This window comes from Echinops telfairi, unplaced genomic scaffold, assembly GCF_000313985.2.
Source record: "Echinops telfairi isolate 266 unplaced genomic scaffold, ASM31398v2 ScPeMD7_2;HRSCAF=8, whole genome shotgun sequence".
NCBI classification, from domain to species: Eukaryota; Metazoa; Chordata; class Mammalia; order Afrosoricida; family Tenrecidae; genus Echinops; species Echinops telfairi.
The window spans coordinates 31,853,692-31,867,739 of NW_022103898.1; the positions used below are offsets into that span (position 1 = coordinate 31,853,692).

A 14,048-nucleotide genomic window follows, 5' to 3' on the forward strand; every position below is an offset into this window, starting at 1 on the left:
TCTGGTACATGGCAGCGCCTCAACATTTTCCAACCTATGCTCGGCACCCAGTTTGTTCTTCCCGGATTTGGAGAAGAAGATCAGGAGTAAAGAAAGAGTTTTTCAGTGTCACAGAGGAAAAAGTCCATATAAGTGAGACGGCACATGGAAGAATCCCCACACGCGGCCTTGGACATGGCAGCTTTTCAATGCACGGAGCCACTGAGCATTAGCCATGACTTCCTTGGCACCGCTCGGCTGTCCAGAAACCAGCGTGATGAAGGCACTTCTATTTCTTTGGATCCCGATCCGTCTCTGCCTTGAACACAGGGTCTACATTATCTGCTTTCCTGTCGTGGCTCTTAAGGAACCCGTTAGGACAGAGTAGAAGTGTCCCTGTGGGTTTCCAAGATTTAGGGTCTCCCTACATCTTTAGGGGAGTAGAAAAGCCTCATCTTTCTCCTGGGAGCAGCCGGTGGCTTTGAACTGCTGGCCAAGAGGTTCGCGAGTAACCCCCTGGGTCAAAATCGACTCGAAGGCATGCGTTTGGAGAGTGGTTGTGAGCTGCGGCCCGGTTAGCTCCCAACTCATGACAAGCCCCACTGCACAATGGAACGGACGGCTGCCAGTGCTGAGCCAGCCTCGTTCCTGGGCTGCAGATTGGAAGGGCTCTGGGCCACAGGGCTTTCACGGGCCGCTTGCCCTCGGTAGATTGCCAGGTCTTTCCTCCTCCGTCTTCGTCTAGAGGTCCTGTTGAAACCTACTCAGCAGCATAGCCACACACGTGCCTCCGAAGACAAACGGGGTGGAGGCTGCGCATGCCCACACTGGTCGACCATCGACCCTGGGCTTTGGGTCTAGAGCTCACCATTCTACCTCCGAACCACCGCTGACGCCCTCCGACTCCCGGCCTTGTTGCCGTGTCGGCAGGTGCTGCAGTCGGTTCAGACTCAGTGACCTACACACAACAGACCGGACTGCTGCCCGTCCCGCCAGCCTCTGTGCCACTGGGTCAGTGCATCTCACTGAGGACCTTCCTCTGGTTCTCTGCCCTTCTGCTTTACCAAGCGTGATGTCCTTTTCCAGGGACATGTCTAAGAGGCCAGGTCACGGGGCATGGTTGAAAAGTTAAACTATGCAGGCTTGGGTTTTGTGTCTTCCTTTAACACACACCAAGCCCTGAACGATGAATCTGGGTCCCTAGGATTTAGGGTGCCTCCTCCTCCAGAGTCCCACATGGACATTGGGCAAAGCTTTTTCTTGGGACAATTGAGTTGTCCCTTCCAGGCATTTTGAGCCTAAGCCCTGAAGATCGCCTTGCTTTGTGATGGGTTTTCTGTTGCCCACGTTGCTTGCTGGTCCCTTCATTCTGGACAGAAGCACATGCGCCCTGCAGTCCTCTGCTGGGCTAACACTCGGCTTCCTCTTCTCACGCAGGCTGCCGGCAGGAAACTGGAAACTGGGCCACAGGAAGCCTGCCTCTGACAACTGTCCCACTTTGTAACTGAGGCTCCGGCTTCGCTTTGCCTCCTGCATCAGGTCTGCCGCCTTAACCCTCCACGTGCCGCCCACTCCGCTTCCTCAAAAGACACTGCCTTTCTTATTTCCTGGGGTCACCGAGATGGCTGTTTGTTTGTTTGTTTGAACTCCCCTATGTCATGAAGCCTACGAATTCCACAGAGATGAAAGCACTGAGCAGATTCTCCTACTAGGAGCCCCTTGCATCAGAACAGGGAACTAAAGGGGAAAAAAATGATTCCCTAGATTCACTAAAGCTGTGAGAATTCATAGCACTGATCACAGAAAAAGATATTTTATAAATATGCTTACTAGCCGTCCAAGGGCCACCTGATAGATTTCAAAACCTATCCCTTGCTCCCAACCCAGGCTTTGGTAAATAGCATGTGAATGAGCCTAAGTTCTAGTTGTACTTCATGAAAATGTCTTATCACAGTGTCTGCTAAAAATACCAAAACTAACAGTTTGAGCCACAAGAATTGCTGTTTTCCTAAGTCAAAACCAGCAAGTCCGTACAGTCAACTTACTACATGTAATACCATACGTGTGGTTGGTAGGTGTCGTTGACTCAGTGACCCTACTGCTCAGTCCCGCGCCTTCCTCATAAATCAGGGTTGTATCATACGTAGAACACGTACACATGCACATAGACCCTCTTAACCATATCCTTGGGGTAGTGTCTTCAGTCCATGCTCCTTTGAGAATCTCTAGTTAAAGATTCTTTTTGAGAATCTCTAGTTTATCCACTGCACTGGGTCACTCTGCACAAGACTTCTTCAGCGTGTTGAAAAGCAAGGATGTTATTTTGAAGGATGTGGTGCACCTGACCCAAGCCATATTATGTCCATTAGCCTCATATGCATGAATATGGAATAAGAAAGACCAAAGAAGAATTTGGTGCATTTGAATGATGGTGCTGACAAAGAATCTTGAAAGTACCACAGACTGCCAAAAGAACAAACGATTCTGTCTCAGGAGAAGAACAGTCAGAATGTTCCTTAGAGGCAAGGATGGCGGGACTTCATGTCACCTTCTTTGGATATGTTCTCAGGAGAGACCTGTCCCTGGAGAAGGACAGTGGAGGCGGGGCAGCGAAAAAGCAAAGAGGAAGCCTGTTGACAAGATGGATTGGCACAGTGGCTACAACAATGGGCCCGGGCATAACAATTGTAGGAAAGCAGGGGGCTGGAGAGCTGCTATCAAAAGGCCACAGACTCGACCAGGTTGGGAGAGGGCGCTCGACCCCAACACACACAAGGTCGCCATGAGTTGTCAGCGACTCCGTGCGCAGCTCCTGGTTTATGTAAATACTAGGTGTACACCCCTCACCCCCCAGACCCAGTCCTCTCATTGTCCTGAACACACACACACACACACACACACACAATGAAGCCAAGCAGGTGAAAGTCAGAGGAGATGTGAGCAACGAAGCCCCAGAAGAAAAGGAAAACCAAGCAAGACCAACTCAAGGTGATCCCTGGTGTTACTGGGTAGGAATCTCGGCAGAGAGTGTGAGGCTGCTAACCACAAAGTCGGCAGTTCAAAACCACCTGCCACTCCGTGGGAGAAAGAGGAGGCTTTCTACTCCTGTAGAAACAATCTCAGAAGCACACAGGGGAGAGTTCTGCCCTGTTCTATGGGGACACCATGAGTCAGAACTGACTGGATGGCACAGCGTTTAATCTGTGACATCCCACCCCACCTAGATGATCAAGCCTTTCTCTCATGGGTGACCTCCACACAGCGAGCACAGTCTGCCATCCACTGGGTAAGTGGTCACATGCACACTTTCTGTGCCACCTAAGGCCCTTTCTCTTGGCCCCATAAAGGGACCCAGAACATGCCCACCGTTTGTTTGCTTGACTGAAGTAATGGCAAAGAAACACGTCCATGTAGATGGGAACAGACTGGACACCAAGTCAACCAGCGTTGCACTCGGCACCCGGCATCCAGCACCCAGCACCTGGCAGGTGATCAAAACTCCTTTCAAAGGAACACCTCCAGGGAAGTTTCTTTCAGTCGCTAAGAAAGCAGTTTTTAGGATTTCCTGGAGGCACTGTATGCGTGTGCAGAAAATGGTGTTGGCACCCAGTAAAACTTACCTACTAAACCTGGCCCTGCTTGTGGGCAAGTGTTAAACTGCTAACCTAAAAGTCAGAAGTTCAAACCCTGGGACACCTGCATAGGAGGAAGACGAGGCTATCTGCTCCCGTGAAGACTGATAGGCTTGGAAACCATATCTAGGGTCGCAAGGAGCCAGAATCAGCTTGATGGCAGCAGGTGGTGATGCAGGGGGCTACGGCTTGACCGGCGAACTGCAAGACGAGAAAGATGCGGCTGTCTGCCTCCTGGAAGATTACAGTCCTCAGAAGTCCTAGGTAGTGTTTCAACTCGTCGGTGGGGTCACTATGAGTCAGGAAGGACTCGCCGGCAGTGGGGTGGGCTGGGTTTGGTTACACTCAGCTGGGTTTGGTTCAGTTCGGTAGTGCTAAGCACTTAGCTGCCGGCTGAAAGGTTGGCGATTCAAACTCATCAGCAGCTCTGTGGGAGAAAGGCTTGGGGATCCATTCCCATAAAAAAAAAAAAATCACAGCCTACAAACCCTTTGGGGCATTCTATTCTGACCCTCGGGACTGAGAGGCGTTGAAATCGACCCAACAGCACCACCAACGGCAGCACCCGTAACGCACATTCTAGCAAACGCACCTTAAATTTCAGCTTTAATTGAACCCAGAGGTTCTCGAACTTATTTGGCCTCCAATGCCCTGTTCAGGGGGGGAAAAATTATTCTTCAGTGACCCTTGGTAATTTAAATCTTTTTCCTACAGCCATAGTCCAGGATAACGTGCAGGTATCTGCTTTGGCAGCTCCCCTGGAACATCCCAGCATTCCTCAGGGGTGGAGTCCATGGCCCCACAAACCAAGTCCACGGCCATCCCCTTGCTTCTGGCTCACGTGACCGTGTAGAACAGAGCAGAACTGCTCCTGAGGGTGTCCGAGGATGTAATCTCTATGGGAGCAGACAGCCCTTCTGTCTGCCCTGGGAGCAAGTGCCCCCATTTCCGGTGGTCATTTGTCCCCCTACTTTTATCTCAGAGGCCTCGGTTGAGATGGCGATGTCTGACTACCCTTTTCACACGTTTAACATCAGTAGAAGTTGATCCTACGCACAAGAGGAGACACAGGAAGTCAGAATTGAGCTGTCAGCTGCTTGTCGCCACTGAGGCCGGAAAGGTCGTGTGCTCTCAGACAGAGGGCAGCGTCGTTTCCACCTCCTCAGCTACAAGACAGGGTACAGGTCAGCCTGGCCACCATCCTCCCAGGACTCTTAGCAAAAGCAAAAGGGTGGGTGTTTTTTTGTTTAATCCTTTTATCGGGAGCTCGTACAACTCATCACAATCAATACATACATCCATTCTGTCAAGAACATTTGTACATTTGTTGCCATCGTCATTCTCAAAACATGTGCTTTCTACCTGAGCCCTTGGTATCAGCTCATTTTCCCCTCCCTCCCCACCCCCCTTCCCCATGAACCCTTGATAATTTATAAATTATTATTTATCCATGTCTTACACTGTCCGACGTCTCCCTTACACTGTCCAACTTTTCTGTTGTCCGTCCCCCAGGGAGGAGGTTACATGTAGATCCTTGTAATTGGTTCCCCCTTTCCAACCCACCTTTCTTCCACCCTCCCGGTATCGCCATTCTCACCACTGGTCCTGAAGGTATCATCCGCCCCTGATTCCGTTTCCAGCTCCTATCGGTACCAGAGTACATCCTCTGGTCTAGCCGGATTTGTAAGGTAGAATTGGGATCATGATAGTGGGGGGAGGAAGTATTAAAGAACTACAGGAAAGTTGTATGTTTCATTGGGTGGGGTTATTTTTTTAAAGTAGTTTGAAAATAAAATCTTAAAGCTATCTGTGTGCATGATACACTGTGTGAGTAATCTTGAAAATGACAATGTTTAGGGACGTACATTTCAAACCAAGCTTTAACAGAAGTACTTGAAACCCAAACACCACACTCGCTGCCATCGCGTGGGGTTGGACTCACCCTTTAGTGAACAGCCAAGCGTTTTAACCACTGCACCACCAGGGCTTCTTTCTACATCTTCACAGGAACAAAGCCCAGACCCTCTGCCATCCAGTCCATCCCAATGCAGAGAGGCCTCACACGGGGTTTCGGAGCCTGTAAACCTCATGGGAGCAGACAGCTTCATCTTTCTCCCACAGAGCGGCTGATAGGTTTCAGGTACCAACCGGGCTGTGAGCAGCCAACAGCAACATCAGAGTGGTCCAAACAAGCTGAAGACTGACTTTGCTGAGACGGCTTGTGAGAATCACACTAAAGGAATCTCCACTACAATAAAAACCACCATCTTTCAGATGGATGCGCTCTGCGAAAATCCTAAATTGGCAAAAGCATGCGCCCAGGGTCCTAAGCACACGTTTGCATGATACAGGATGATGGTGGTTTTTCCACATCCAGAAACTGAAACATTTCCTGCCAGAGCATCCTCCAAGCGCTGCTATTGTGTGACCGAAACTGTAAAATCATTCTAAACTGTAAAACCGTTCTAAATCAGGACTTCCTCCTATTATGCTTCAGAGACATCTTTCTGGGAAGGGGAGATCCGAGCAGCAGGTAGGAATTCCCGCAGCACCACCCAGTGGAAACATCAGCAGAGAAAAAAAACAACCAACCAAAAACCCCCAGGCATGATCAAACACGTATGGTGAAAGAACACTGGCCCCTCTATGCTCTGCGTGAAGACGCCGGACCCGCTCCTGCCTCCGCAGAGGGCACTGAGGGACCTGCCTGTCGGTGCCCCCCGCACCCGCCACCCACACAGATGACCAGCAGCAGGTCTGCCTCGCTTCTCCCACATGCTTACCTTGACCCTGGGGGTCCACCTTCTCAGTAGGAGGAAAGAGAGCCCCTCGGGGCCAGAGAGGATGATGCCAGGCAGGGGCAGGTGTGGCTGCAACACCATCCCTTCCTCTCAGCAAGGCCCCCAGGGATATGCTGACGCCAGTCCCGGAGTTTCCGGGCAGTAAGGTGACCATCTGTTTGCCCTTCCACCTCTGACGTGTGTGCAGCAAGGCTGACTCCCGGAGAAGTCTGTGGGTGAAAAGCCAGTCTCTTGGGCTTCCAGAGGGACCTCCCGCCCGCTTCAGGGAACACTGACAGCCGAGTCCCAAGGTCCCCCCGGGCCCCGGGGAACCCACAGCGTCTATGCAGGCCACGTTTGTCTGTCTGTCCTGTTTGTGGCCATCACCGGAACGTGTCACTCTTGATCAATGACTACTCCTTAGAGATGCGCAGGTCGGGCTGCTAATGCTCCCGAGAAGTCGCCGGAGCGAGACAAACTCTAGCCTCCACCGCCCCTGGTTGCAGCTTCCCTTCCCAGAGACAGAGACAGGAAACGCACTCTTCACATCATGCACTGGGCTGCTAATGAGAAGATCAGAGGTTCAAACCCACCAGGGACAAAGAATGAGACTTTCTGCCTCTGTGAAGACCTACAGCCTTCGAAACCCACAGGGGGCAGGTCGACCCTGTCCTAGATGAGCGAAGATCAGCTCTATGGCAGTGAGCTTGGTTTTCTAGTTATAATAAAAAACTCACTGCCATCGAGTCCATGCCGACCCAGAGTGACCTTATAGGAGAGGGTAGAAGTGCCCCTGTGCGTCTCCAAGACTGTAACTCTTGACATCTTTCTCCCAAGGAGCAGCTGGTGGTTTCAAACTGTGAACCTTGAGGTTCACAGCCCAACTTGTAAACACTACAGCCTTCTGTTCTGGTTATAGAACTTAAAATTATAAGTACCATTTCTTTAATAAATTCTGGACAGTCCCGTCACTAAAAAGCCCACCCCCAACACCATCAATGTCCATTCTGCTGGAGCAAATCCACTGTAGCCAATGTTAACATCTGTCCTGGGTTGAATGATGCTCCCCGCCCTCCCCGCAGTGTGTGTGGTAAAACCTCACCTCTGTGCTTGTGGCTAGGCTTGGGAAGCTGTTGTCTTTGTTATGTCAAGGGGGGGAGGGGATTCCTGTAGAGAGTATATTGAGTCATTGGATTTTGACACATTAAACAGATCAGATAAAGATGCTGAACAGAGAAAGACGAGGTTATCTGCTCCTATAAAGATTTGCACTCTTGGAAACCCACAGGGCAGTTCTCCTCTGTCCTTGTGCCTTCTGAGAATCTGCTCCTGGGAAATCTCCATGCGGCATAGCCTCTCTCGTCCTGCATCTCTGTTCAGCATCTTTGTGGGTGACTGACTGGTGGGTGAGAGCCAAGGACCATGCAGTTAGGAGCTCACTGTGCCCCCACAGCTCCTTCTTCTGGCCATAGTTCTGTTTCATCATGTTCTCTCATCGCCAGCCTCTACACCTTGAGTGGCTATGCGCTGGGCTGCTAACCACAAGGTCAGCAGTTTGACACCACCCACCACTCTAAAGGGGCAAAAAAGATCCTTTCCATTTCCATAAAGAGCTACAGTCCTGGAAACCCACGGGGGCAGTGTTACCCTGTTCTATGGGGTCCCAGGAGTCAGCACGGACTCGACGGCAGTGAGTTTGGTTTGGTTTACACCTGTGGTTACAATCTCCTTTGGAAGTGAGTTATCTCTTATGCAGATGAGACACGATGAAAGTGGGGTCTATTTTGAGTACCTATCTTATTAGAGGGTGTGACACACATCATCGCCCTAAATTTGCTTGGGAGCATAGTCTGTAGATAGGCCACAGTTCAGAGCTCCAGGCGTGAGCAAGATGCCATCTTTGTGACCTCCCCTCCCCGACTGAGCATGCACAGAGGCGGCCTCGTTGATAAACACAGTGACCCTCCCACAAAGACTGCTGGCCCACGGTTGGGTGGCCCTCTCCTGACATGGGTCCCAGCATGCTTTTTTGCCTGGCCAAGCAAGAGAGACCAGCTTTCACTCTCAGACATTTCTGTACCTGCACTGAACAACTTGGGCAAGTTTGCTCCCTTGCTGAGGATCCTGCATCTGGCTTGCCTCTGCCTGACTCCCAGTGCTTGGGACTTGAGTTGTGGCCTATCGCCTAGCCTGATCTCTCATCAGCATCCATAGCCCTGTGCTGAAGAGGATCCTCCAGGCAGACAACTGAACTTCGGACTTGGGACTTTCCAGCACCCACAGCCACGTGAGCCTCCAGCACCCACAGCCACGTGAGCCATTTCCTTCACAGTTGGTGAGCTCTGTGAGTCGTTGCAGCCAACGGTGGAACCCGCCGGCACGTGAGGAACACACTGAGGGAGAAGCCGTGGCTGATAGCAGGGATGATGGGGTGGGGCCTGGTGGCACAAGTTGAAAGGTTCAAACCCTCCGGTGGCTCTGAGGAAGCCAGAGAGGAGGTGGTCTATTCCTACAAAGTCTCAGAAACCCACAAGGGCAGTTCTACTCCGTTCTAAAGGGTTGCTATAAATTGGAATCAATTTGATGGCTATGAGTTTGTTTTTTTTATGGTTTACAGCGTTTTGGAAAAGTCGGATATTTGGGATTACTTCAATTTCCACCTCATTAGAACTAGTCTTGTATTCATATTTCTAAAAACAATTATGTTACAAGAGCTAAAAACCTGAGTCATCTTATTTTTTTTTTCTTCCCCCCAAATGCAGAGGAGACAGGATTAAAGTGTGTGGCCCAGTGTGCTGTCCCGGACAATGCCCAGATTTTGTACGGTGGCAGCTAGTCCTTGGGTCCTATTGCATACAAGGTCCTTGCTAAACCAGTTCCGCGTTTCTGGTATTTGTCATGGAGAGTCCACAGCGACTGCTTTCTGGAGCCTCTCTCTGAGCAGCACAGAGAGCTGACCAAAGGCAGCTCTGCCTCAGTCAGGCGTGAGGCTCCTCCCGGCTTCCAGAATCTGTATCACTCTATCACCTGCCCGTTCGTCCGTGTGAGGCTCCTCCCGGCTTCCAGAATCTGTATCACTCTATCACCTGCCCGTTCGTCCGTGTTCTCCCCTGGAATTCTTCTCAGGACAACCTTTATGGTGTAGGGGATGCAAACTCCAGGCAGAAACACTGTCACAAAAATCTGGTATGATAATATATTCATCTATCCAGGCCTGAAGATTACCTTTCAGCCAAACAATAGACAGAGCCATACCGTGGACAGTGATACCTGTGAGGGGCGTGCCCGCCTGGAGGATCACCCAAAGCAGACTGAAGAGACAGCATTTACATTTAAAAAAAGGAAGAAGAAGAAAGAAAACCCCACCAAAAGGCAGAAGCGGGGTGAGTGGTGCCCAGGAGCCCTCGCAGGAAGTGGGCAGAGCACTTTGAGACCAAGGAGATTACAACTGGTACAAAACAAAATGTGTACAAATTGTAGAATGGGAAATGAATTTTTCTTTGTAAACCTTCACCCAAGCCACTATGAACTATTCAAAATATTTAAATATATATGTTCACTTTGGGACGATCTGTAAAAAAAAATAGTGAATTTGCAGTCTTCAAAATATCATCACCTGCTCATGTGGTGGCCATCTGTGCGGGACTGAGCTGCTGCATCTGCAGTCACGGAGGTAGGAAAAACACCTTTTAGAGCCTCACTCGCCCCACCTGCAAATGCCCCCCCTCACGTTGTCGAACATGGGCGTCAAGGAACGGGAGAGCCTGGTGGCATCCTCGTTACCAAGGCACAGGATCCTCTCGATTTAATTAACTGTTGATATTTAAAGATATTTGTGAACAATGAAGTGAAAACTGAACCCTGCTACGGTTATCTCCACTTTGTACTGAACTTTTTTTAAAATCAAGTCTGACTTGTAGATAAACTATGTAAGTGAAATACACTTCAACTGTCTTGGAGCACCTGGTGGATACAGTCGTTTCTAAGAAAACTATTGGGGAAAACAGTGCGTGCTTTAAAAACTAATCTGCTGTGATAGGTAGGTTTATTGTGCCAACCTGGCCAATAAACATACGTGGGATTAATAAGGTCACAGTTTAATTGAAGGGCAAAGAGATAAATGGCTTGACGAGCTTCGCCTGTCTGTCTCTTGCTCTCAGATGATCAGACCAGTAGGTGGCTGCCTTAGCTAGTTCTCTGCTTCAACTTGTGAGCTACACTATCTGAGGGACAGCCAACCCGTGGACGTGTGGCTATAGTTTTAGGTTCCCTTGAGACCTGCTTCGCCACACTGCTGGTGTATACATCACTTGAGCTGGGGACTGTTGGAATCTGTCATCTGGCTGACTATTGATGACCTGCCCCGCTCTTTGCTGCCTGTGGCCAGTCTGCCTGTATTGCTCCACAGAAGACTCAGCTGTCTGCTCCCTTGACTTGCACCCAGCAGCCCTCGTGAGCTGAAGGACTGCCAGTGTATTAACTGTCTCACAGAAGTGAGTCGAATTGAGCCCTCTTTAGTGCTCTGAGGGCTAATTAGCTGTTTATTTCTTCGTGTTGTATATATCTGTCCACACATATATATAAAATCATCAGCGTCCTGGTCTTGTTTCTCTAGAGAGCCCTGTCAAACACCTCTGCAAATAGTTCCTGCTTCCTGCTGTTGTTGGGTGCTGCTGGGTCTGGTCAGACTCATGGTGGCCGGAGGTCTAACAGGAAAAGGACAAGGCCCAGTCCTGGGCCTCCCTCAGTCATTGCTTTGCTTCAGTCCAGTGTTACAGCCTCTTCGTCGTTCGATCTCCCCATGGGTCTTGCTTTTTCACTGACCCTCTGCTTTATCACTCTGATGTGCTTTGTAGCCGGGTCCCTCCTGATAAACATGTACAACGTGCATAAGACAAAGTGTCATCAGCCCTACTTCTAAGAAACATTCTGGCTGTACTTCTTCCAAGACAGATTTGTTTATTCTTTTCCATGGTAATAATTAGTATTCTTCTCATGCTTAAAAGTCACTTTAAAAAATGAAACCAATTCAAAATCTACTAAATAAATGCACACTCGTTTCTCACTAAGTCAGACAAAATATCAAGTCAATTCTGACACATCGTGACTCTACAGGACAGAGCAGAACAGCACCCCTCCACCCCCCCCCCCAAGGGTTCCTGGGGCCCTAAAGCTAAGTGTGGGGAGCAGAAAGTCTCCTGTTTCCCCAGGAACAGGAGAGGCTGGTGGTGTCCAGCTGCTAACCGTGTGCTTAGCAGTCCACCAGGCTCCGCTCAGAAAATCGGAAAGGAGCCCCAGAGACGGCGTGGGTTTTGAGTTGGGCTGCTAACCACAAGGTCAGCAGTACGAAACCAACAGCCTCTCCCCAGAGGAACAAAGATTTACAGTCTTGGAAACAAACAGAGCCAAGTCCACTCCGTCCTATAGGGTGGCTCTGCATCAGAATTGAGTCGACAGCAATGAGCTTTTGAGATGAACATCTAGTGGGACAGTATGGCCAATGGTGACCTGAGCATCAAACATGGGACACAACGCCCCACCACATTCCCACGGAGTAGACTGCCAGCCCTCTGGGCGTGTCACACACATACTTACTCTCCAAAACAGTGATGCCTTGGCTGTCGACCTCAATTAATTCCAAATCAGTGTTCGAACAGCAAAAGTTCGGGAACTGAACATATTTTTCCCATCAGAAATAATGGAAAACCAAGCAATTGGTTTGGGGGTTCAAAATATTACACATATAAATTCATTTTCCCAGGACTGCTCATGTAACACTGCCTGGGATAGACTATCGCCATTGGTGCCTCTGATTTATCCAACTTAACAGTAACATCTCAACCTCTTTGATGGTCTGGATTCTTCGATTCGCGGTTCATGATTTCACACCTTTTGTTACATTAGCCACTTTGGTAACATTTTTCCCCCCAACGTCAACTTAGCCAATCAGACAAGGGGAGACCCAATTCCAATTTCGCAAGGGCTTCTTTAACGCACATGCTTCTCCCAGTTTTCCTCTGGCTTTACTGCCGATACCACTTCTTTGGAGCCATGGTCATGATACTTTACAAAAACGAAGCACAAAACAAAAGTACAATGACGAATTTTGTGATGATCTAACTCAAGCACCACATGTTCTCTGAACAAGAGCAGCGCTGATGCCGAAGCGTCTGTCACCCGTGTCACTTGCTGCGTGACTCTCTCAGCCCACACAGGTGTTCTTCACGTCTGATTTTTCAGTTCAACTATTGAGCCAAGTTATAAATAGTAGTTTGCTTGTTGTTTTAAACATTGCTGTTTAAGTGGTGGAAAGTTCGAGCTCGGAGCCATTCGACAATCGATGTATCACTGTAATTGTTTGGTGGGAATATTATTTGCTGTCTCAAAAAAAAAAAATTGCCAGAGCCTGTTTTAGATACCTTTTAGATGATTCCCCCTAGCTAAAGACAATAACCTTCTACCAAGGGAAATAACCAGCCCTGTTGAAAGACACCCAGTTCGAGCCCAACAGCTGCTCCAGGGGAGAAAGACCCTTCCATCTGCTTCCACCCAGATTCCAGCCTTGGGAGCCCAAGGGAGGCAGCCCGGCTCTGCCCCTTTGGGTTGCCAGACGGAGTCTGAATTGGCTTGGAGGCAAAGGGTATCTGAAGCCCGTATGCTCTACATCAAAGCCGTAAGGATCCTAGTCCTACTTTCTTAAAGACAAATAATTAGGTCTAACTACTTAGGTTAAAAAAAAAAAGGAGGTGGCAAAAGCTGAAGGCACTTGCTGCTCCCGCGGTTCCATTCGGATTGAAATGAAACAAGACCAGTCTTTGCTCTGACTGCGGGTAGTGATGCTGCATCCTCGGACGACTGGAGGACATTGGGGTCATCCCTTTGTTGCATTCGAGACATCTTCCAACAACATGCTGCTCAGTTTGTTTTAAGCCCTGTCATTTCTGTAACTCAGTTCTTCAGTAACTTCTCATTGTTCTTCCATCGTTCTGCGTCTCATGGAGCTCAGATTTAGGGTTAAGAAGACTGGAGAAGTGGACAGACCGAGGACATGGAATGGCAAGTGGCCAACTGAGTGACTTCTTTTGTCCCCTCTAGGTGATGCATATGGCTACCACGATCCCTGTTGGCCAAAAGATTGGAGGTCTGAAACCATCCAGAGGTACGTTGAAGATAGGCTAGGAGATGAAGTTAAAAAATAAAAGTCTGCCTTTGCCAACCCTGTGGAGCACAGTTCTACTGTGACACAAGTGGCGTCACTGCCAACTGAAGTCCATGTGACAGAGGCTTAAGCCCATCCATCAAAGGACATTTCTGTGTTCCAGCACAGGCTCAATGGGGCTATGACCACAGCTAGCCCTGATGGTGGAGTGGCTTATGTCCTGAGCTGTTAACCCCAAGGCCAGTGATTCAAACCACGAGTCCCTGTGACGGAGAAAGATGTGGCTGTGTGCTCCCATACAGACTTACCAAGGGGCAGTTCTACTCCTCCTGCAGAGTCACTATCAGACGGAATGGACTCGTGCCCACAAGTTTGTTTTTTGGTTTTGAAGACGTAATAGAACCATTCAGAAAGTTCGTAGCCATTTGTTCTAAAATGCTTGGAATAAAAATACTATGACATCCCTGGAATCTCTACGTGGCACAAACTATAAATTGC

At 49.3% G+C, this 14,048-nt stretch overlaps 1 protein-coding gene across 1 annotated transcript in view; it reads right to left on the reverse strand.

Moving 5' to 3' along the window:
* Window positions 1-5,573, reverse strand: part of ELK3 (ETS transcription factor ELK3) — a 62,630-nt gene extending 57,057 nt beyond the window's left edge. The window contains exon 1 of the mRNA XM_045291881.1: window positions 5,554-5,573. The gene's annotated coding sequence lies outside the window, so the exon portion shown is untranslated. The remainder of the gene's footprint in view (window positions 1-5,553) is intronic.
* Between the last annotated feature and the right edge of the window lie 8,475 nt (window positions 5,574-14,048).